Here is a 26,986-nt window from a genome sequence, read left to right on the forward strand (position 1 = left end):
TTAAAAAAAATCATTTTAAGTTCAATTATAATTAGTTTTTATGTTTATATGTTAAGTTTATTCGGTAGTTCAATCATTGATATCTGAATACCCTATGTATTTATGGTTTTTAGCTCCTTTTTTATTTTTAAAACTAAGGAATCAATATTTTTGGCTCTGTTGCCGTCTTCGTATACATACTGTTATTTTTAAATTTGCCCAAAAAAATTCAATGGGTCACAATTGTGGAACATTTGGGGCGTTCATTTCCTTTGACATAAATTAAATTTTTTATTCTTCAAGTTCGCTATTGAGGACTTCACGTAATGTAAGGAAGCCAAATCCAAAAAACTATTCTATCTTTTCTGTGATATTTTTCGATAAAATTGCTAAGTGCTTGCACACATTTTTCATTATAAACTTGGTCATTTACAGCTAAACCACCTTAAAAAAAAACTGGTTCGCTGATGCTACTTTCTCTTATGATTAACCACAACAAAACTTTTCCTGGAAACTTTGTCTTACGAATAAATTTAGCTCTTTCATGTGCTTTGTGACTGGAAGACTCAAAATAATATTTTGGATGCCTTCAAACATTTGTACTCTGATGAGCAAGAAAATTAATTTCTAGAGAACTAGCGTAGCCTGCATTTAATAACCTTTTGTTGTCTTTCAGTGGTAAATGGTGCCGTTTTCTTCTTCTTTTTCTGGACTCCCATCGATTCTAAATGTTTTATAATTGCATTTTGATCACAATTATATTTCTTACCCAATTGGCGATACGATTTGCACTACAACCTGCTATTTCAGATTTCAGTTTAGACCGAACTGTAGAGTCTTGCAACTACATTCCCAGCAAAAAATGGTGCTTCCTCTGAAGCAGGTTTGTAAGGCAGAGAGCACTTGTATACTGCTACCACTTCGCATGAAAGATTACATGATTTTTATATTTAATTCCTCGCGTAGAGGCTCTGCATAAGGAATCCAAAATAAGCATATTTTACAGCTTTAACAACAATTGTGCACTGTAGATTTTAGAGCTGCTGAGAAGCAATAAAATCTTACAGACCCAGTGATTGCCTAACAAGAAGCGCTGATTTTTTCTAAGTTCTTTACCACCTATACGAATAGCTTAATGTATGCCTTCCAAAATCATTTTTGTAAGGCAATAATTTTAGGATGCAATTAATGTAGCAGTAGAAGATGCAGTAATCATATTTATTGCTTCCAAATCCAAAATATTTTTTGCTGGGTTGTCTTTCGATGGATTTGTTATTCTTAAACAAGTATATTGTCCTGTAGATAATCTTTAAAATGCATAAAAATTTCACTTAATATTATCTTCACAAAATTTAAAAATTAATTTGTGACGGTTCAGCTCGTTTAATAACATATTCAATACCAATTATTAACTGATCAGAACAATCTTAGATTTTTATATAGTACAGTTAAATTTACCGTATTTATTTTGATGTAATTGTCATGTGTCTTATTTTAACAGTAGTGTTATACTCATCATACGTTAAAACGATTATTCCATAACATGTTTCAAATCCACTGTATAACAATATTATTTTATTCGTACAGTTGTGGCACCCTGTCGTTAAAATAAATTCAATTAACTAATACAGAAAAGTGCGATTGAAGTGTTTCGCAAAACTTTAACGGCAAATCTTGTTTAAATTGAAAAATCAAAAACAACAGCATGTTAAATGTGAATATGAAAATTTCTCATTCAAATTTTTTCTACAATTTTATTTAGTTGATTTATTTACATAGTTGAATAACAATACCACACTCTGCTTCACTCTCTATTATCTAATATTTACATGTTTCATTCTCATTTTGTTTCGCATGCAAAACCTACTATCATGCACAGCTCACACTCTCACGCCTATAACATGTACAGTATCGGTCAAAATATACATATTTATTTATGTTGCTGATCGTCGAATTTGCCATACAAAATATTTTTTTGGCTAATTTCTCATTAATAATATTTTATTATATGTATTGTGTAATATTTCGTTCCAGCCATTTTAAAGAACTGTCGCATTGAAATTGAAAAATTCTAATGTTCTTCTAATAAGAATGCCAAAAAGAAAAATACATATAAAAAACCGCTTAATATGCTCTAACAACGACAAATATGCTCAAAAAAAGTAAAAAAGCTGTAAAAAATAAATGCAAAAATATACTCTTAACGGCAAACTAATCGATGTCGAAATACTTTAAATGTTCTAAAACTGATAAATTACGTATAGCAAAAAAAAAAAACATGCATTTAATTCAGATTGCTTTGTTTTAAGAAACAAGCAAATTAGTTTTCCCTATAGAAATAGTATAGAAGGAATTTTTGTCCAATATCTTTTGACCGACACTGTGTGTACGTTTAAAATTGACCTTACCCCACTTTAGATGTTTCAGTTTCTTTAATGAATCTTGTCAAGAATTGATAATACTCGAACCACCTAATTCCCATACACAATTTCTTGATGTTTTTTTTTTTGTTGTTGTTTGGAGTATTTAATATGCCAGTACTACACAAATAAACTACTATTAGTGAGTTATTAGGAGAAAAAGAGCAAACAAAATAAAATAAGCAAAACCAGTCAAAAAGAGATTGAGAGAGAATAAAAATATTTTTTTTTTGTATATTGTTTTGTATTTGTCTTGCTAAATATGCACTCATTGAGTATGCAAAGCGCACACTCACTGAGTGATTAAGTTTAAATATGTTGTTCCGGTTTAGCGACATGTGTTTAGCACTTGTCACTTACTTACAGTTGAGTAATTAGTAGTATGAAAGTAATTACATATTAGAATTTTTAAATAAAAGTCAAATTTATGAATTTCTAATTAAAAATTTGTCAAATTTCATAATCCAAATATAAATCATACGCCCCCCATGTGTTTTAAAAACACAATTTTGTTATGCCGAAAAAAAATTAAAAGAAATTAAAATTGGAACATTAAACAAAACAAAATATTTTTTATTTTACTATCAGCCCAATTATGAATAAAAATTCCCCGGGACTTTTTTCCCTTTTCTCATTTTTCCTATTAAAATTCAATGGGAAAAAACTCCCGGGGAACAAACTCCCGCGGAATTTTTTATTCATAATTGGGATGTATGTTTTAAAAAAACTTGTAAAAAATATTGTGAAACGAACACATTTTATAATTTTGATAATTTTCAATATTTAAAATTTATTTTCTTTTATATGTATGCATGAGGACTGTTTTAACACACAAGTGTGTTTTATTCGACTGTGTCAATTCATACATATTCACCACGAACACATAAAATTTTTCTACAACTTTTTTTTAAGTAAACATATTTTCTCACATTTATATCATTATATTTTTATTATTATAAAATATTCGGACCAAATTTCGTATTTTTAGTTCCATTAGTTTCGGTCATATCATGTTATTAACAGCGGATGTTCGCTGAGGTGGGTCAACGTATTTCCACATATCTTTGTCCATATATGTTTTACCGATTTTTCCAAACATTTTTCAGAAACTAGAAACATTAATAATAAATTTCATACCCTTAGAGGTCCTTTTATTTTGGCTCTATCGCACTTAAAATTCAGTTGATGAAAAAAATTCAAGTATTTGTCTTAAATTGGTGGCCACCACTGTATATGTTAAGGGAGATTTGGATTAAACAAAAACACTGAATAACAGTTTTTTGCAATTAATTTATTTTATTATTGTTGCAGTTCAATTTTTGTTTTGATGCTTTCGGGGTTTGGTGTTTTAACCCAACATAATTTGACATCGGGATACAAAACTGATGCCGTTATGGCACAATTTTTTTCTTTAGGGGTGTCATAATTTACATCTTAAATTGAGTTGTCGGAGGAAAAATCACATTCGCTCATTTTTTTTATTTTTTTTATTTAAATAGAAATTATTGAACAATATTTTTTATTTAATTTTTTCTTGGCAGTTTTGTTATAATAGATTTGCACCGTGCCAACTTAAATTAGTAAAAGTTCACAAATGATAAGATATAATGATATTATGACAAATAAATATGTTAATATATGGGGGATTTCATGGCAAGTGAACCAACTTTTAAAATCGATGTCTTCCGATCGGGATAAAATTTCCACAAAGGTTTGACCTATTAGATAGTAATTCAGACACAATTTTTCAACAAGATCGGTCAAGAACTCTTGGAGTTAGAGGGGGTCAAAATTTGACATTTTGGCCAAACATGTGATTTTTCTCATCCATGTAACTTATTACCTATTGTTCTTAGCAAAATGTGTCCCAAATAGTTTACATAGTTATTTCTCCCGATCGGAAGACATCGATTTTAAAAGATGGTTCACTTGACGTGAAATCCCCCATATATGTATATCCCAACAAATGGGTTTAAATTGTTATTATGAATATTTTATGATTTTCGCTCTAATTACAAAAATTGAAATATTCAATTTAGAATATTGTATATATGTATATTTCGTGTTTGCCAAATGTATATGGATTTTAATATTAAACTATTACAAATTGAATTAAAACTTTTTACAACCATTCAATTTGTAATAGAAGGAATTAAAAAAATAGAATGATTATTCAAGTGAATTCATTCCTTATAAGAATGAATTCTGTTGTGAATTAATTCTATTCAATGTACAGCCTTATGAATGAAGCTAAGGAATTATTTACCGTGAATGGTTTTAACGAATGGAAAATTCTAATAATTAAAGCCGAATTATATAATTTGAATGATACATTCCAAAAGTTCAAGCTGAATTAAAAATACAAGTGAATTAATTCTCAATTGAATTTATTCTTTCATTTCTTTGCAATAACAATTAAACCGGAAATGTTTATTTATTTTGTCCCACTGTTAAAACAAAATATTCTGACCAGTTTAACTTATCATAAACAAAAACTTACCCCTATCGGATACTTATGAATGGGGTTAACTAGACTGAAAGAGAATAATACCTCGTCACGGAGTTGCCATATTTGTTTATTGCTACTTTATTCACAAATTTCTTCTGTATTCGATTTTGATAAAAAAGCAAACAAAAATAAGTAAGAAAGTGTAGTCGGTCAAGCTGGACCATATGATGCTCTACACAGTTTTCTTTTAAAATTTTGAGCTATAACCAATTATGGCCAGATCGCCATGTCTTCTGTATATATGAAATTTATTTGTGTTGAATTTCATTGGAGAGATTTATGCTAGTTAAAGTGATGTTCGGAAGTGGTTCTTATATGGGAGCTATGACTAATTATGGACCGATCTTTACAAAATTTAGTGACATGACTTTTTGATATGGGGGATTTCATGTCAAGTGAACCAACTTTTGAAATCGATGTCTTCCGATCGCGATGAAATTAGGTTAGTCCTATGAGCTAGTAATTAAGAAACAATTTTTCAACAAGATCGGTCGAGAACTTTTTTCATACATTATTACGTATTGTTCTTAGCAAAATGTGTCCCAAATAGTTTTTTTTCGTTTATTTGTCAAAAAAATTTATTAACTTAAATTGCAAATAAACAAACAGTTAATAAAATACATACATTTTTTGCAAATATAGTCCCAAAATCGGGTACTCAAATGCGTTTAATATTTACATATTTACAATATTTTTTAAATAGTTTTGTATAATTTTTTTTCTTATACATAAGTATTGTTAGGTTTAAATTATAGAATCTGAAGCAAAAGTTTTTTTTTCAAAATCTTCACCAAATTATAATTGTAAAGTTATTATTAATTGTCAATAAGTAAAAGAGAAAAGTGTAACTTAATCATTAAGCCACCAATACTTTTTAATATTTAAATTTGGAATTATGTTTTTATCTCCGTAGAAAATACTGTTACGAAATTGTACTTGAATTCAAATGTAACGATTTTAAGGGCTGATTTAAAAGTAGCATAATGCTTTCAAATAACAGTGCTGTAATAGCAAACTGTAAAATATCTGTGGGCATTATTAAATAAAAGCTTTCAGTTGATTTGATCGTAAGTTGGTAACGCTGTATTCGAATTCGAATATTCAGTTAATGAACATTGTAGAAAGTACACTACAGATGGCGTATGTATTAGTAAGATCTAGAATATTCGAATTTTGACAGTTATCTTATTGATCATATGCAATTATTGTATGACATTTTGTCCAATATTTTTTTACTTAAGGATAATTATAAAATTTTTACTAACAGTGCTAAAATTGTGCGAGCAAAAGAATACAACTCTAAGAAAATTTACTTGATTTTTAAAATTTTTAAAAAAATAATTATAAAAATTGCTAAAAAACTATAATACTGTTACAAAACAGTTATTTAATATTAATACTAATAAATTCAAGGATATGAAATCTACAAAGGATAACAGAATTAACGAATGATACATTTTCCGTTCAATATGGTGAATTTTTCGAAAACCACGAAAATTTTAAGAATTTTTCTTTATTTATTTACCAATTTAAAATCATGCGGATATTCTCTAGAAAAGGAAATCAAATAATTGTGATGGTGTGCCTAAAACTGAGTGTATAAGAGCTCAAGATCAAAAGGATATGACTAGTTAATGTTAGAAGGGTGCTGAAATTTAATGCTAAAATTATATTTTCACAATCATATGACATCTTGTGGTATTTAAAAATTACAAATAATGAAATCATATTCAAATATCCATTTATTTTGGTCAGTAAACGAATTCCAAAATAGCGGAAGACAACTGTAAGTAATATTAAATTTGACACTGTTCCTATTTCATATAATCATGTATTTAGCTTACGTGATTACTAAGCTATCGCAATTTTTACTATTCTAATTTAATATTTAAAAGAATATCTGTGACCAGACGGCCTGAGTAACAGATCGAAACTATCAGACATGAATAAATTAAAATTACGTTAATTGACCTTCCATATCATACGACTGCTCCATTTTAAGCATAAAGGACCTGCTTCGAAAAGCATAGGCGCTTAATTTATTTTTGTAAATAATATATGGTTTATTGAATTTGTTTCTCCTTATTATATTTGCATCATTAAATTATCTTTTGGAGGTTGCAATAGTCATAAATGTCCACATGTGTTCGTTTGGGTAGCATCAAACATATGATGTCACCTTCCATGGATCAGGTAACACAGCCTTGATTACTTCAATGTCTAACATTTTAGTTTTATTTCAATAAAATCCAATTCAAAACTAGCCATCAAAATTATTTCGACACTCTAATCATAACACAATTCTTAATTATATCTAAATTTTTATAACGGAATAGGAGTATGGCGTTTTTTGGATAAAATGTTTATTATTTTGAATTTGAATGTCCTTAAATTTGTTTGTATTAATAGTAAATGATGGTAATGCAACATTGTTATAGTTTTTAGCAATTTTTTATAATTATTTTTTTCAAAATTTTAAAAATTAAGTAAATTTCCTTAGAGTTGCATTTTTTTGCTCACACAATTTTACCACTGTTTTTACTAAAAATTTTATAATCATCCTTACGTAAAGAAATATTGGACAAAATGCTAGTTAAGCTAGTTAAAGTGATTTTCGGAAGTGGGCCTTGTATGGGAGTTATGACAGGTTCCGCATCTCGTTAGTTGGCACATTTTCCCCTTTATACGTATCACAATATGGCAACCTGCGCCATAGAACACCCACCAGCTGAGTTTCTTTCCACATAAATAGAGAAAAAAGGCAATTTCGCTAACAGTAAAAAAATATCTATGTAAATAATGAGAGTAAAAATCTGATATAACTCACACACACACACAGACACTCGAAACACTCTCATTTACGCACTTGGTACGAGTTGTACGAGTAAGACAACAAAAACAATTGCGAGGAAAATTTAAGGTGAAAATAATGCTTACATGACAGTTGTAAAATTATGACTGGAAAAAGCAGACTTTGCACAATTCTTAGGTCCCTAGACTTTAGCAGTCGCAATGTGGCGCCACAGCTAAACGGGAGCAAAACAAAAAAATTATCGAATTAATAAAAAATAAATAAAATAAAGTTAAAGCTAAATAAGTGAATTGATAAATTGTAAGAATTTCGGAATTTAGAAATTAGTTAGTTAAAACTAACAACTGCAAACACAATAATAAAATACATATGTAAATGTTTTAAATAAAAGTGACAAAATAATACAATAATTTCAGTGTTATTTGTTTTTTTTTTCTTCATCACGTATTAAAAAGTGAGTAAAATAATACAAATGTAGGCACTTTACATTTGGGTGTTTGTTGTAATACAATAACGGTATTTTTCGGGTTACTTATTTTGTGTGCGAATTATATTAACAACAATCGAAGAGAGTAAAAGTGAGACACTGAAAGAAAATAAGGAACAAACTAAACAAATACGACAACCAAACCCCCACCACCCCCTTTGGAGTCAAATTTGAGTTTTGTTATTTCTTTTTAGTATACGTAGTAAAGTCAAACGTTTGACATGTTTTGTTAGGTGAATACGGAAATTTTCTTTCACCAACAAGGAAAACAAAAACAAAGTATTATTGTTATTTAGTGCTGCAAATAAAACGTTCATTATTACCGGCGGTATATAGAAACAAATAGGAAAATTTTTCCTTAATACAATTTATAATGTTTTGTGATTACGTGAAATTATAAGAACACTTTTGAAAATTTTAATAAATGAAAAACTAAAATGTTTCAAATCAAATTCAAATCAATTTAATGTAAAAAGTTTAATGTGCATTAGTGTTATCATTTTATTATATAAAACAAAAATAAATAACAACAAAAAGGTGTAGGAAAAAAATGTATAATCAAATGTAAACAGAACAAAATAAAAATTCATAATAACAGAAAAAAATAAATAAACAAAATAAATATAATAACAAACAAGCTGTGTTTTATTTAGCATTAAAATAACAACAACCTACAGAAAAATAATATAAATACAAAAACAAAGTTAAATTTTAAACCAAAATAAAAAAAATAATATCACAACTATATTCACAAAAGTAAAAAAGGTTTGTGCAAAAATTGTTGAAATCAACAAATTTCTATAAATGTTAATATTGTAATGATTTTTACTTTTCATTCCCCCTTCGAATTTGTTAAGTACTAGCCCTTTTCTTGTCCACATTTAGTTTAGAACCATTGTTGTTTTTTACCATTTGGGGTTTTAGCTTCACAACTTTTTCGACGTGCTGCCTTATAAAAATTCTCTACTTGTCGTTTAAAAAACACATTTTTATTATTTTGTTTACTTTTATTTTATTTTTTACAAATTTGTATTCATTTGTATTTCGGTTACATTTTATTTAAGTATTATTATTATTATTGTTGTTGTTTCTCCTAAAAGTTGTTGTATTTTGAAAAATGTTTAAAGTACATTATTTTAGAGTCTGGGTATTTGTCGTTTTTGTTGTTCTTAAATTACGTTTTGTTGCCTTGTTTTTATTGACTTTTTTCCTCTTCGTAAAAACAACAGTAATAGAGGGCACTGGTTTACGTTTTTTTAACGTTTCCTCTCCTTCCCCTCACCATTTATTCTTGTCTTTGTTATTGTTTTGCTTTATCCTAGTGCGTATTACGTATAAATATTATTACAATGTACCCTACACTGTTTACTAGTAGCAATTGTGTTGGATTTGTGTCAACAATAAAATTGTACTTGGATTGATTAATTTTGTTAAGGCCAATGATGGCCTTTACTCATTAACGTACTTTTCAATGCGAACTACTTACCAATTGCATTACTTAGAAGTACATGATATATGTATGTATAAGTATGTACCCAGCAGTTCTAGGAGACAGTACCGACCTAGTGATTTTACCCATCATTTAGGGTGGGAGTTAGCAGGGCGTCAATTGTCTCTTTATGATTACAATGGGACTGTCTAATAGCTGGTCCAACGTAGGCAACGCATTGGATTCACATACTGGTTAAATAGCGTCAGTTACCTTTCTAGCTTTGTAACTGGTTACTTGATCAGCTACTTGACTAGTTATTTTAACACGTGCATGTCCTAAGCAGGGGGTCAATTGACCCTCTTGATTACAATGTGACTATCTGATAGCTGATCGAAAGTAGTCAACGCTTCTGGTGAGTAAAATAAAGTGCAGTACAAAAAAAAGTTTGAAGTGACTTCACCTTAGGTTACTAAGAGACACTAAAGTGACTATTGACTTCATGCTATGTTACATGGGATATCAGTATACTTAAGCAAAAATAAGAATAAACTGTATGAGAATTATATGAACACAATTTGTATAAAACCAGTTTGTACGAATTACTCACAAAACGTTTTAAGTGACTACACTCCAGATTACTTAAAGACACTTAAGTGTCAATTGTCTTCACGCTAGATTACTTGGGATGTATAAAGTAACCAATTGTCTTTTCTCTGCACTACAAAGTGGAATCAGCCAAGTGATAAGACATTTGTGACAATTACTGTCTTCAAGGGATACATTGACTACTTGCTTAACTGCTGCGAATGTACAAAAATTCAGTGGATGTTAACTCTAACAGCGCCTATAATAAACTTATACTGCACACTTTAATGCAGTTAATGACTTAACTTAACGATGCTTCAAATTAGACTGACTTCTTGCTGTTCTCAGGTCCAATTTATATACGCTGCATTACCATCTACATGCTTCTTGAAAGCTCCATTTCTACAATGATTTTAACGGACAAAACTAGTATATTCGAATTCTAGAGCCTTTAATGCTACCAACATTGTTGATAAGTAGAACCTTCCACTGATTTACATGTTTATAAACATGTTGAATGTTGCAGTCAATCGTTCCAGACAGTTAAATTCAAATCACTATTGCAAATTCGTAACAGTATATATGTATATCCACAATATTCTAAAATGTTCTAGGTATGTCCGTCTGTCTGATGAAAACACGATAGGGCCGAACCGAAAGGAGTTAGTTGGCTGAATTTCTCCACAAATCCTCTATTGATAAGGTTTGTTTGGTATTGAAAATGTGCAATATCGGTCTATGATTGCACCTAGCCCCATACAAATGTCCCCTTCGGAATTCTGTTTGACCAGTCATAAATACGTTGATTATGTTTTAATCCTCGTCTTATAATATTCCATATCGGGATCGAATTGGATATAAACAAATCTTTCTACCAACTTTTGTGAGGATCGCTTCATAATTGACCCTACCCCACATATAACCTCTATATCAGAAAAATATTTTATTGTCAATAAATAATCTTTATACATATATAATTCATCTGTACGTGTGATAGTAAGTAAACTCCTCCTTAACGGCTGGGCCGATTTCTATGAAATTTGTTGTGTGTGTTTGAGTGGGTCCCTGGATGGTTTAGATTCACAATTGACCTATATAGGTATAATGGGCGTGGCATCTCCCATACGAAGTAAAAATTTAATAATAGCTATCGAGCGAAGCCGGGACGGTCAGCTAGAATTAACATAAATTTCGACATAAGTCTTCTAAAGTTCTAAGAATTTTAGTCACTATATCAAGTTCTGTATACCATAACTGATGCCAGTCCCCATAGAAGCCCGAAATTACATATTGGTGGGTAAACAAGATTCGGCACAGACGAATATAACTCTCTTACTTGTTGAAATTTGAAACTAGCTAGTAAAATAAAATTAAAAAAAACCATTTCAGTACCAATTTAGCAACTAACACTAAAGTACTGATAAAGCGATCTATCCACCACCAACAAATAATAACCTCCACCGATTTTACAGGAGTTGTTATATTCAATAATAAACAGCAAAAACTGTTAATTTAACACGGTTTTGTCATGGGACGCAAGAACTTACCACAAACGCTTACAAATAGGCAGTTAAATATGTGTCCAAAGTGGTGCTTAATTGGAATTTACGAATTAAGTTTTTTTTTTCATACTCACTAGTATTGCCTAAAACTATATTAAATTCTACATCACTATGTTAAATTTCAGCCATCTAAATTATTTACATATTCCGTACATACAGTTACGAACATGAAAATAGCAGTACCACTAGGAAATTTTTTTGAAACGGCGTACAACGTCTTTAAAAATTTAAACTTAAAATTTTGTTTATACCCATAATCGGTCAAGCCTGTAAATTTGTTGTGAGGCAATCTTTTTGTAAAAATAATGATAACTTCCGAAATAAAGGCTCTTATATATGACAATATATATTTTTTTATTAACATTGGAATAGCAGTGCCGGATTATTGAATTATTTTTTTTAAATTTTTTTTAAAGAAGTCAAATATTTTTTAAGTACAATTTAGTTAAATATGCTGAATTTATTGTATTTTTAATGTTAAAAAATAAATATAGTTCTTTTTTATAAATTTCCTGTTTTTGTGGGTCACGCAATACATTGCACCATTGCTAAGGGAAAATTAATTTTAAAGTTAAAAAAAATAAGGAAAATCTTTTCCATATATTCAACTTTATATCAAACGCTATTGACTGCACCTCAGGACGATCAAAATATCGTCAGAATCATCAAATGCAATCCATTTAATTTGTCAAGCAAATAAAAACCGAATGAAATTTAGAAGTTATTGATATGACAGTAAAGAGATTATTTCTAGATGCAAACTTCACAGAACGAAGTCCAAGAAAAAAGCCACTATTAACAAAAATACATAGTGGTACTCGTTTGGAGTACGCTGAATGCCGACTGGTTTGCAAGCAAATATCGCAATATTTTGTGAACTGTCGGGTCTAAACTGGTTTTATTTGGAAGTTCAGGCTGTAGTCAATATATTCGATGTCCACTCTCTTCTGTATGTCAAACACAGTACACTGTGAAAAAATTTAAAATATTTCAAAATTTCGTGGTACTGCTATTACCTTGTTCGCAACTGTAGCTGTCAAATTTAGTTATTTCCATTTTTATATAAAGTGGCAAAACTTGAAATTTAATACAAATAGTTCATATTTTTTGTTGTTAGTATTTATAAATATTTAGTATTAAAAAACATATTAAAAGTACTGTTTGCCTGATTTATTCCCCACTTTGGATAAATTTGAGCCCACTGTAAACCCAACGTAAACTGCGTAAAATATTCTAAACTAAATAAGAATTATATTGATTTTTTACTATCCAAGTTTTTCTAATAACTACTTATGTATAACATAATAAATAAGACATTATTATACTACTGCTATGTAATACAGCAGGAATTTAGTAGTAATTGAAAAGTGTGTTACATAATGCAAGCAGTTAGTTACCCAGAGTTTTTTGGATAATTTTCGTTCATATTAAAATTACTGAATTACACAAATTTTACATAATAATAAAACAATATTTATGTTCGAATTATTTCATTTGAAAATTGCAGTAAACATTTGAATATTTTTGTTTAAAACAAGCACAAACTGCGAAGCGTTCTGCTTGTCTGCAGATACACCCAGAGTCTCTGGCGGGAATCGAACCCGCAACCCTCAGATTGATAGTCCAGCACACTACCGTCTACACTTTGGGGCACGCAATATGACCGAGAATAAGAAATAAGACCAATTTGGGAGTAAATGTATTTCTCAAAATGATAATAAGCTCCGAACTTACTGCGATTATTGAGTTAGCATCTTCTTTACTTTTTACTCTCTATAATGTTTGTTTAATACTTTTTGAGTAGAAGTCAGATATAATAGAAAATAAATAGAGCATCTCTGCGTAATTTTTGAGTTACTATAGAAATCAATTGTAAATGTGTTTGCAATAAATCCACATGATTTTGAGTTAGCTCATAAAAGTCCGACAAGGATCTTTCAATTTATAAATACAAATGTATTACAAAGGCATGAAAGAAACTCAATATTGACGCGATCAGTTGTTAGAACCTGTCCGACCATGATATCGTCTTAATAGACGACTTCGCTTAAAAAGTCGCGTGCGACAGGAATCGGAAATTTTAGACTAGATGAAATATCGGACAACGGCTTTAGGCAAGTCTAGATTATAAACAGATCACATATACATGTAGCATGTGATAATATTAAAAACAATCAAATGAATTTTATTCCTCACTATGGGAACACACAAATTAAGGTATGGGTTTCTGGTTAAATCGGTTAATCGAGCAAATAATTATCGGCGTTTAGAGTTAATCGGTTAATAATCGGTTAATTTTAAATTATTCGATTAACCGAATAATTTCTAAATAAAACCACGCATTTTGAGAACTTTTTTTAAGTATTTTATTAATAAAAAGAACAAAACCATAAACAAAAACAAAAAAATAACAATTCAATCAAAAAATAAATAATTTTCTTTAGTTTTAATAAAACTTGACTTGGAAAAAACTCTCTCGCTGATTGTAGATGTTGGAAGGCATGATAAAGAATATCCAATATCTCAGATTTTTTTTTAGTTTTTTCTAAGCATATAAAATCCTCCATTATACCATTGGAAACCTTTTTGGATTTTTGAATACTTTTTCGATAAGTTCTGATAAAATACTCGTTTCAGTAATGTCTCCAGTTTGGTATATTTTCATGTTCTGCTCCGACAAATACATGTAAATTAAATATGTCAGTTGTTATACTCACTAAACATGTTCGAAAAATATGTAATTTTACTTTGACATTTGTATTTGAATTACATAAAATATGTTTTTCAGTTAATCGGTTAATCGACACAAATTAATCGGTTTATTTGTTATTTGAAAATCGTCAATTTTGAATTATTCGAACAGTTAACCGACCAAAATTAATCGGTAAACCGATTAATGGTTAATCGATTGAATACCCTAGTAAATACGAGTTGAGTTACAGGGCGCCAAAAATTGTGGTTCTCATACATGTGTAGAATTTATTCAATTGGTGTTGTTTCTGCTGCTGTTTTCTTTTGATTTTATTTTTATTATTAAGGCAATTTTTTTATTTTTATATTTTGTTCTTTTCATTTTTGGTTTTCCCATACATTGTTCTTATTTGTTTGTTTTTGTTTTGTTTCGTCATCTATTCCCGTTTTTATTTTTATAGCCACTTTCGCAATGTGAAAGCTTTTTCATTTGCGTTTTTCCTTTTTCCGCTTTTGTTTTTTTTTTTTCTGGGGTTAGTATTGTTTTTAAATGGCATTTGTCTAGTGTCATCTTACAGTTTTTGCTTTTCGTTTTTTATTTTTTGGCCATTATTTATCCTCAATAATTTTATTGCTTTTTACATCCGTCATTTGTTAAATGTATGAATACAAATACAAGCACATATTTTCTAATATACACATGATAATTTGCTTTATACTTAGTTGATAGTGAGTGGGAGTATTACCCAACAAACATAAAATCAAATAGATCCTGCAGTTTTACAATTGTTGAACTTAGTATGATCGTTACTTGATTTTAGTAAAATATATCAAAAATAGTGTACTCTGTTATACCAGCCAACAGAGACTTTACCAGTCACTAGTATTTTCACTAGTCAATAGTCATGCAGAATGTGTAAATTTTTCCCGTACCAGTTAAAGCTATGTCATTGATGGATAACCAATGATATCTTAGTCTCAAACCAAATAATAACAAGAAGGGAAGGCTCTCATTTTTTTTAACAACACCTCTATCTTATCACATACAAGTACTACTTACATATGTGAGTTCAACACACTTGTGAGAGAGAGTTAGCTTAAACATTTTTCTTGGAAATTACAATTCTAACACATTCTTTCACAATATTTTCTTAATTTTTCCCACAAATTAAAACAATAAAAATAACTGAAATGCGGAATTTACATTATATGGCGTATCTTTTGAACGTGATTTTTGTTTTTAATAACTTATATGTAATTTTTAAGGGTACATATCTGTCATTTATTGTATTTTTGTGATACCCTCGAAAATGTCGAATTTTGTACCAACAAAGCGTCATATGCGGGAAGTTTAGCTTTACTTCTTTAAATTGAAAAAAATGCCACTGAAACATACCGATTGCTCAACAAAGCTTATGGTGAATATGTTCCATCGGTTTCAACGTGCGAGATATGGTTTGTGCGTTTCAATAATGGTCAGGCCAGCCAAAAAAGTTTGAAGAACAAGAGCTTGCGATCAGCAGGATTCATCCCTGGTAGCAGGGAAATTGAAGCCGAGAGACATTGAAATACGATTTTACATGTCCGTAATGATACTTGAACGCTATAAAAAGAAATAATTTTTTTTTACCGAATCATCACTTTTGATAAAAATGGATCTATTACGATAACTCGAAGCGTAAGAGATCGTATGTGAAGCCCGATATCGACACCAAAGCCAAATATTCATGGCACTAAGGTAATGCTATGTATTTGGTGGGACCAGTAATATATTAAAAGTAGCAGAATGCTTTCAAATAGCAGTGCTGTAATAGCAAACTGTTACATATCTGTTTGCATTATTAACATTGAATAAAAGCTTTCAGTTGACCATTGATCGTAAGTTGGCAACGCTGTTTGCTGCGACCGTATCTTCGAATTCGAATATTCAGTTAAAGAACATTGTAGGAAGTACACCACAGATGGCGTATGTATTAGAAACCTCTAGACAGTTAAAGAGAAATCTAGAGTGGCAGAGGTTGCAGTCGTTAGTCAGTTTATCAGAGACGCTATTCGAATAAACATCAACTGAGTGCCTTAAAGTTTTTTTCAAATGAATTCGTGTACATTATAAAGTGTCTGTATTTCTGAGAATTTATAAACGTGTATAAAAAAAACATTGAGTGACTATTTAATTCTGTTGTTGTACATTTGAATAAATAAAGAGTTGTTACAATTTTCAAACTACTAAACGGCTTTTATTTGCAATCAAAAGTATCCGGTTTATTATTTAAAGGAAATAAAGCAACATTTTGAAAAGGTTAAAACTTAACAATATTATGAGCTGCTGAAATCTGACCAAACCATCACAGGTAACCTGTACCGAATGCAACTGATCCGTTTGAAGGGAACATTGCCGAAAAATTACATAACATTCCATCATGACAACGTTCGATCACATATTACAATACCTGTTAAATAGTATTGTTACGAAATTGTACTTGAATTCAAATATAACGATTTTAAGGGCTGATTTATAAGTAGCATAATGCTTTCAAATAACAGTGCTGTAATAGCAAACTGTAACATATCTGTGGGAATTATTAAATAAAAGCTTTCAGTTGATTTGATCGTAAGTTGGCAACGCTGTATTCGAATTCGAATATTCAGTTAAAGAATATTGTATTAGTAAGATCTAGAATATTCGAATTTTGACAATTAAAGAACAATCTAGAGTGCAGATGGCAGTGTTGTAAATAGTGGCAGAGGTTGCAGTCGTGAGTCAGTTTATCAGAGACGCTATTTGAATAAACATCAACTGAGTGCCTTAAAGTGTGCTGTATTTTTCAAGTGAATTCGTATACATTATAAAGTGTCTGTATTTCTGAGAATTTATGAACGTGTATAAAAGAATCATTGAGTGACTATTTAATTCTGTTGTTGTACATTTTAAATGAATAAAGAGTTGTTACAATTTTCAAACTACTAAACGGCTTTTATTTGCAATCAAAAGTATCCGGTTTATTTAAAGGAAATAAACAAACGTTTTAAAAAGGTTAAAACGTAACAGTATTTAGAATGAAGTGGTTGGAATGTTTTATCTCACCCGCTTTATAGTCCAGACTTTGCTTGAATTCAAATGCATCAAAAGATGAGCGAGAAATACATTAACAAAGCAAAACAAAGTCGACTGGCTCGGGAGGTCTCGGGGAAGCCTCGACTGCAGTCGAGGCTTCGTAGAGCTTATCAGCCAATTGCCAATTAATGCTCTCGTTAGGGAGTAATTAGATTTAGTTATAAGGTTTGAATACTTATTGTTAGGCCTAAGGAAATAGGCAGATTCAATAAATAAATGAAAAGTAAAAAAAGTAGCAGTTATTTTGCCTAGGAATCCATATGTTGCCAGAACGATGGGAAAAGGTCATAGCTAACAATAAATTTATATTGACATTTTGTTCAAAATTAAAAGCTAAAAATTTAAAAAAACGCCGCATATTTAAGTCAAACATACAATATATTTTGCACAAATGAAAAAAAATTTGTAATTTTTTTTCACATACAATTCTTGGGAGGTGAAATTAAAACTGAAAAAACAAACTTGTACATTTTGGTATTGAAAAGGAATAAAAAAAACACAAATTAAGCCACTTTATTTTTAAATTTAGAAATTTAAATGTAATAAAATTTTGATATAACTTTTTATGTCGCTTTTTTCAACTACATATGTGTATTTGAGAAATGTGGTGAAAGTGGACAGAACACCAATACATGTAAACATAGTTTTGATTTTTTTCCACAGCGTTCCACTTCAAGTTATTGTTATTCAAATCATCAACAAATTTCTAGGAAAAATCAAATTATTCTCAAAATTGCCAGTATTTGTTTTTATATCAAATCAGCGAGTTTGCTGGGTAGTTATTTGTTGTACTTTTATGTGCGTCATTTTCTGCTTCATAAAAATTCATTTAATTTTTGGGAAATTGTGTGAAGTTTATGGCGAATATACAAGAAATGTCATTGTATTTTTTGCATTTTTCGTATGATTCCGTTCGCATGCCATAGTGATTTGCAGTGAATTTGTATCGATGGCTTTAAAGCAGGGAAGCACAAAAAGAGAAATTGTAGTTTGTGTGCATGTATGGGTTAAAAATAAAAAATCCGCAACAACATCAAGCAACAGAATGAAATATTTGTATTATTACGCTCTATTGTTTTCAACTAAATGAGTTATTTGTATTTTTTACGCTCTTGCTGTGTGTTTTGCTTACTTTCGGGTTGTGTACGTCTAAATTCACGAAAATGTTCGTAATCTCAACAATAATAACGCCTACCAATGCTTTAAACTTTAAAGTTTAAAGTCTTAAAATGGATATTCTGTTGGTAACATTTGTATAAATATAAATTATCAATAATTGGGAAATTTAGCACAATTCTTACTATAATATTAATTTTTCTATTCTCGTATAACTTCTTGGTAAATTATTTATGTTGTTTGTTTTTCGAGGATTTTATAGAGATCATAATCGAATGCAATTAATGTTAAAGTGGACATTTGCAATTAGTGTCATCAGGGAAACCAAAATATGCAAATGCATGTTTTTTCTGATGAGTCTAATGAGCACATGGATAAGATATTAACACGTTTCAGAACTATTTAAGAATTTTGGCATCGATTTGTTAGTGCATATTTTTGCATATTTTACCCTTAAATACATATTTTTGCATATATTTGTTTCAAGAACATATTTATGTCATATTTTTGCGTTTTTAGACCATATTTTGACTATATCAAAAACAAATTTTGTCTTACTTATTTCTCGCTGTTGTGTTACAGGATTTTACTTCCTTTGTTTAAAATTCAAAATTGAAAAATAGATTTTTTGATATAAAATAAGCCCTATTTTAATAATAGCGCCATCTAAATATCAAATTTTAGTTCTGATTCAAACTTAACCCAAGTGTTAAAGAAATATTATCCTTTAAATTTGCTCTTATAACATCAGTTGATGTCGAAGGAACATTTTCTATTTATAAAAATGTTTTCCGATCTAATAGACAACGATTTTTATTTGAAAATTTAAGTCAATATTTTGTAATTGATTGCAATAATAACCTGAATTGAAGAAGTGACTTTATATTTATATAAAATATCATCAAAAAATACCTCTCGAGGCCTTTACATAGCTTAAGTTCCTATTGGTTTTATGTTGTATTTATTTTTTGTTATACTTGTTTTAGTTCATGTTTTTTTTTTTGTTTATTTTATGTTACTTATATGTAACATAATTTTTTTTAAATAAAAGTATATTTTTTGGTTAAAAATTATGTAAAAGTTTGTTTTTTAAGAGCATATTTTTGAAATTTTAAGAGCATATTTTAAGCGCTTAAAACGCTTTTTTTAGAGCATATTTCCGGTTTCCCTGGTAATCATCTATACATCAATAAAATATTAAGTCCAATTTTATTGTGACGATTGCTAACAGTTCTCATACAAAACTTATATTAATTGGAAGTATATCGTTAATATGAGGCTATATCTTTATATATATAATTCTTCTGTACGTGTGTTAGTAACTGAACTCCTCCTTAACGGTTGAGCCGATTTCGATGAAATTTGTTGTGTGTGTTTGAGTGGGTCCCTGGATGGTTTAGATTCACAATTGACCTATATAGGCACAATGGGCATGGCACCTCAAATACATAGTAAAAAATTATTATTGCATATCTGGAGTACTATTATAGCGGAAGTCTTCAAACTTTGTGTGAGCTATGGTAGAACAACGTTTGCCGGGACAGCTAGTGTTATTATATTTTTCTATAAAAAATCACATAATGATAACTATTTTTGTACTTACAAAGTAAAAAAATTTATAAAATAATAAATACACAGAGAAAACAGATTCGTAGTAGCAACTGAATTTATTGGCAATCGAATTATTCTTCCTTAGTGACCGAATTTTACAGTTGTGGCTACAAAATTTTAGAAGTGGTGACAAATGTTTGGTTGCTTCAATCGAAGTTCTTCTTTATTCACTGATTTTCTGTTGCAAGAACCGAAAAAAATCTATGTGTGCAACCGAATCATTGGATTGGCAACAAATTCGGTTGCTATTACGAATCCGTTTTCTCTGTGTACCAAAACAGAACTGGTTATGTATGAAAAAGAAAACATAAAATTTCATAAAGAAACATAAAAAATCAATAAAAATTTCAATACAACATCATTCTTAACTTCAAGTTAAACTAATATCAAGAACAACTGCAGTGATTATCTGTAAATATTGTTTAAAAAATCTTTAATTTATTTTGCATTGGAAAAAATGTTATAACTAGAAACTGGAAATATGCTCTAAAAAAGCGTTTAAGCGCTTTAAATATTCAGTAAAAACTTTAAAATATGTTCTTAAAATTTAAAAATATGCTCTTAAAAAAACAAACTTATAATTTTTAACTTTTATTTAAAAAAAAAATAAATACAATTCATTTCTAAAAAGGTAAAGTAACATAAAATAAACAAAAATAACAAGAACTAAAACAAGTATAACAAAAAATAAATACAACATAAAGTCACTTCTTCAATTAAGGTTATTATTGCAAAAAATTACAAAATGTTGAATTTTCAAATAAAAATCGTTGTCTATTGGATCTGAAAACATTTTTATACATAGATTGGTTTCCCTGGTTATAACATATGTAAAAGATATAAAGAAACATTTAAATATTGTAAATTTAGAACTTCTTACCCAACAACAAAATCATATTAAAGAATAAAATGAATTTGATTTGTACCCATATTTAATTTATTCCTTTTCCTTGCTCCAACTCTCAATGCTGCCAACTGAAAATGTTGTATTTTTAACATGAAACTTTCTCATATTTACATCGTGACATTTACAAAGTAACTAAAAGGAGTTATAAATAGTAAATGAATGACTTTCACAGAAGTTGTTTTTTCATTATTGCCACTGCTATTAGTAATTCTATTAATAATTGAAATATGTATGTACATTGTATATGTCATTGTACATTGTACAATGACATTAAACATACGGTTTAATCGGTTTTGACTTTCAATCCCATCGTATATGGGCAATTCCATGAGATATTTTCGTTTTTTGGCTATAATATTCGTACCAGGGGCGGGGTTATCGGAACCCTTTACAAAATAATTAAGAACATATTGGGCCATCAAAAATGGGTTACTATATTTTGATATCGACTATGCGATTTGAGAATTTTTTAAATGGATCTGGTCCCCTCGGTATCAAAAATTATACTTTTTTTTTCATTTAAAATATTTGATGTAAAGTTAGCTTTTCAAAAAGTACAAATTCATTATACATCCTTTTAGAAATTTTTTAGATAACTTAAAAAGAATAAAAGTAATTTTTTCTCCAAAAAATAGCGAAAAATTGCATGTAACTTTGGACTTAGTCATGATTTTTAAACCATTCGTTCTTTATTTGATATATAGATATGTTGTTAATCCGATAAAAGAAAAATGGAGAAAATCGGGAAATATTTGGAACCGCGGTCATCAAAAAACTGGAGTACCGTGGGTAAAAATGTTGAAAATTTAATTTTCAAATGCGAATATCTCCTAAGCTATAATAGATAATTGATAGCTACGACGAGGTTTTATGTAGTGCTCATTTTTAAAATTGACCATACCCGAGGTGGGCTCATGAGGTCCAGATTCAAAACTTAAACTCGACAACACTTCCCCTTCATTCAAATCGGACTAAGGGTTTAGAAGTTACAAATTTATTTCCCTCTTTTTTTTTCTCATACCACTGTCCATCGTTAAAATCTCACATTCGATTTATTCGAACAAGAGAAAAATCTAATGATTTGAATACCCTAATTTAGAGCTTATTACAACATTTTAAGCGCACAGATCAGGGCAAACTTGGAAAGGTGACTGCATCACTACAACAATACAAAAACAACAGGTACTTTGTTTTTGTTAAAAAGTAGGTGAACTGTCAAAGTTGCCTGTTGTTGTTTTTGCTTTTGGGTTGTTGTATTTTTCGCCACAACAACCACAAGTGAATTGACAGTTCAAACTGAATAAAAATAATCAGCTGTTTCATCGCAGACACCTTTTTAAGTGTGCCCTGGGCAAAGATAATAGTTTAAACTGACTACATTTAATTTTTTAATTTAATTGGTTTAGGCTAAGATTACGGCGTAAACTAAGCTCCCAATTAGCATGAAGTATGAAATGAATTTGACTCTGATTGTTTTTTTGCTATTAACAAATTGTTTATTGAAATCGAATATATATTTTCTAGTTATTGTTTTAGGTTTTGTATACATATTTACAGAATATATATTGTTTTACTATAAGAGAAAAATCTGTCACGTAAAATCGTCCAAAGATTTTTTTTATTTAAATATGACGGATTGTAATGGAAAAATACTTGGTTTAGTGTAAGAAATTAAAAGAAAACATAACGCCTCTCACGATTCGCTAATTTTCGCATATTTCTACATGTACCTCAAAATTACTTCCGTATACACTTATTTCGCTCGATATTTTGGACAACAATGTTGCGAAAGGAATTATTATTTTTTTTTTTCAAATATAATACCCTCTGAATGGAACATAATTACCAAATTATTTTTCAGATACTCTTAATTTTGCTAAATCTATTCCACTCTATAGGCGTAAAAATGTCACGTACGATGACATGGAATTATCCATATGATTGGTTGAGGGATTCTTTCTTCATCTTCGGCCGCTAAAAAGTTGCAGAAATGATGTTTCGACATCCTCATTATACTCCACACATTATCTTTTCACTCCTTTTTTCTTCTGAATATATAATTTTCCTCCCTCCACAGCTCGCTCTAATAAAGCTCAGTTTATGATAGGCACAAGTGTGTCCTTGTTTGCAATGTCCTTAGTTTAGGTGGCGACTTTACACTATTTTCAACGTGTCTAATAAGTATTGCCGTGCAGTTGTGATATCATATGTTGAGACAGTTTCATAGAGTATAGCTTTCGGTCTGTTGTGATGTGTGCAGCTTCTTGGCGACTAGTTTCCTCTTGATGTTATTTTAAGTTTATATACTGTTTATTTCTTAGATATTTAAATTAAATTTCTAATAACAAAAGTAGCGATCTATTTAATACCATAAAAGCTATTGAAAAAAAATCATTATTTATTAACTTGCTTTTTATTCCTCTTTATAATTTTTAAGTCGACATGAGGTCATCATCTATCTACTCATATCCTGTGTTTGTTTAATGAGGAATAAAATTTTTCACAAATCATCTTGTTAATATCAATTTTTTACTTGACATTTTCATTTTATTATAAAAAAAATAGTGAATACTTCACTTTATTTTCTCCAGATATTTACTGCTTTTTAAAACATTCTTTTCAAGAGTTTGTTTACGTATTTTCTTGCTTTTTTTGTTCAAGAAATAACTAAAAAAATTGTTTCTGTTGTTATACGACTAGAAAAACTTAATATCTCTTTTCATGTGCATTAAGCTTAATGTTTCCTGTCTTCTTTTTACTTTTCTGCTTCCCTTCAGTAAAGTTAAACAAAAAGAAAATTATATTATTTTTAATAAATATTACAATACAACATTTTTGCTGAATTTATACGCATCATAGTTTTTAGATAAAAGTATTAAATGATGCTCAACACCTCGAGAGAAAACATTTTAGCAATAATTAGCTACTTCCTACTGGTTGGCTAGATGATTGACACAGTACAGCTCTTATGTGCGTAATTTCAACAATGAGATATCTATACCAGCGTAAGTTGACATTAATTTCAAGTTATCGCAAATTACTGATACGTCTTTTACTCGTAGTTTATGAGATGGAATTCTATGTGGGAAATACATTACAGGAACTATTTCAATAACAAAATTGTATATGCTATTGACTCCGTTTATTGAGAATATAAATTTCTGATTTTATAAAGGATCTTTCATTAAGCGCTTCCTATCTTTCATTTTAAATAAAATAAAGTGTGTGTTAGATCATCGACATTTTTTATTCTTTTGAAAGGCCAATCGATGCCACTAAGCATGGAATATAACACCATGTAATGCCGTCAAATCGCAGGATCACTGTGGCCAGTTCACATCACCTCCACGTGAGATGACCATTCCCTCAAATCGCTCAATGCAGAATGTTCAATGTGACATGAGATTTGTTGCACTTAGAGTCGTACTCATGAAACCACATGCCGTTGGTGTCCATATTATTCAAATCAGGCCAAAAGAATTTGGTAATCGTCGACCTATAGTGCTTGCCGGTGATGGCCTAACCAATGTCGTTCTTAATGAAGTGTGTACAGATGACGCCTCCAGCCCAAAATCCACACAAAAGCGTGACTTTTAGGGATGCATTGGTCGCTCTTGGATCTCATAGGGAATGGTATCGTCCCAAATTCGACAATTTTGTTTCGGCAAGTTGTGGTCTGCGTAATGCAGAGTTCTTGAAATTTTCGCGTATTATCATCTTGCGTTTCGTCGTTCGGGTGTTGGTTCAGTGTTTACTGAACCAGTGGACATACATATATAAATATATATGGGCGAAGCGCGCGGAACGTTGCACCAAAAGAACATCCATTTTGATAAAACGATTTTATCATTTGCACGTGTTGTTGAACGCAAAATAAACCGAATAAATGACAGCCAATTATATAGATGCAGCTTCAACAAACTGTCAAAGTATCTATAAACATATCTAATACAAATTCCTGCAACGAACGAATAAAGTTTTTTTCTGATTTTTAGTGAATAGAAAAAATTGAAAAGAAACTCTATTGATAAATTTATACGCATTTGGAACTAAATTTCTGCTACGACTGTAGAATAAGCCATGTCAACTTGACCAGCCATACTACAAATGATGTATTATGTTGCAGTATAACAACACTATTCTTTCTCACAACATAAAATTAAGCCAGACATAATAAGTGTCCTAACCTTGACAATGTCTTTTTCTATTTTCCATCTTCTTATTGCTCCATAGTGACGTTAATTATACGCGACAATGACAGTGTGCCATCTAGTGCTTATTATACGACTATCATCAACAATTAACAGAAGGAAAATCAAACAAAACCCAGTTAATAACTCGCTCACTCACAGGGTTATTTAATTTAAACAGATTTAGGAAGACAGTCAGAAAACAAACCCTATTTAAATGTTTATTATGACAATTAGAAAGATAATGAATGAATGAATGTCTAGCAAAAGCGACAACTGCTCGCTCATTTGTAATAAAAACAGAAAAGTTATTATTTTATTTTATTTCTGTGAATTGTTTTGTCTTGATATTTTTGGTGGAAATGTATGTATATGCAAACATTTTGTTAAATTACAAACACAAAAATGTCTACCACAAGTTATGATGAAGCCAACATCTGTGTTAAAACAAATATAAAATTGTAACAAAAAATGAAAAACACTTTTCAGTCTTGTTCATGAAAGCCACAGAATAAAATACGACAATAAAGTGTTACGACTCAGCAACAATATTAAGTAACCAATGGTACAGGAGAATACTTTATATTAACCCTTTATGCAGAAGTTTTAATTGAAGAAATTTGTTGCCTCTACAAACTAATTTGTGTCAAGGAAGCACGATATAACCGACAGGTTTTTAGACGGGTAAATCCAAAATATTTCGACCCACAAAAAGAGTTTTAAATGTTTCTCATTTTATGGCGTATAAACCAGTCTCATAGCCTACAGTGCCGGTCAAAATAATAGCACCACAGAACCTTAAAGCAAAAAACATGGAAAATATTTTTATTTTCATAGTAATTTTAATTAAATATAATATAAGATCGTTAATTAATCTCTATTTCTTCTATGAGTAAAGTTTTCTTTAAGAAAAATTAACCTTTCAATCAATTATATGGTATTTTTGAAAAATACCCAGATTTTGTGCAGTCAAAATAATAGAACCATCGTAAGAAATTGTCGAAAAAAATATAGAATATATATGTTTTCGATTTAAAAAATCGCCATAATATTATAATTTCAATTAATTTATATCGAAATGAATAAAATTAAAAACAAAAAAATTAATTTTACCAAAGTCACATTACCATTTTTCAACATTCAAGTACCAAAAAACTTCTTGGTCAAATAATTAAACAAATTATAATGTGTGATAACAGACTTCTATAGAATGTTCTTCGAATCCAATTTCAACCAAAATTTAAGATAATGTATTCATCTTTTCTTACAAACACACAGGTTTTAAAATTATAATTTGATCGTGGTTTTTCTACTATAACATTCGAAGAATATATTGAATATGTGGAATAAATAATTCAATATTTTATGATCAAATGCTTGATAAAATCATACACAGATATAAATCAAAGAAATTATGACCTTAGAAATGATCTATGGAATGATAAATTTATATAAATTTGGGTTTCAAGCTAATAGGTCAATGTCGTGGCACAGGATGCGATATCCCCAAACACAATTTTATTAAAAATAGATGGCCAAGAGTCACAAAAAGGGTAAAAGGAAACCAAAA

General features: G+C 29.6%; 1 protein-coding gene across 1 annotated transcript in view; it reads left to right on the top strand.

The window, feature by feature from the left end:
- Positions 1–7,760: 7,760 nt before the first annotated feature.
- Pde6 (phosphodiesterase 6) overlaps positions 7,761–26,986 on the top strand; it is a 222,755-nt gene continuing 203,529 nt past the window's right edge. The window contains exon 1 of the mRNA XM_065515522.1: positions 7,761–8,972. The gene's annotated coding sequence lies outside the window, so the exon portion shown is untranslated. The remainder of the gene's footprint in view (positions 8,973–26,986) is intronic.

The sequence above is a fragment of the Calliphora vicina genome, chromosome 1, assembly GCF_958450345.1.
Source record: "Calliphora vicina chromosome 1, idCalVici1.1, whole genome shotgun sequence".
Lineage (NCBI taxonomy): Eukaryota > Metazoa > Arthropoda > Insecta > Diptera > Calliphoridae > Calliphora > Calliphora vicina.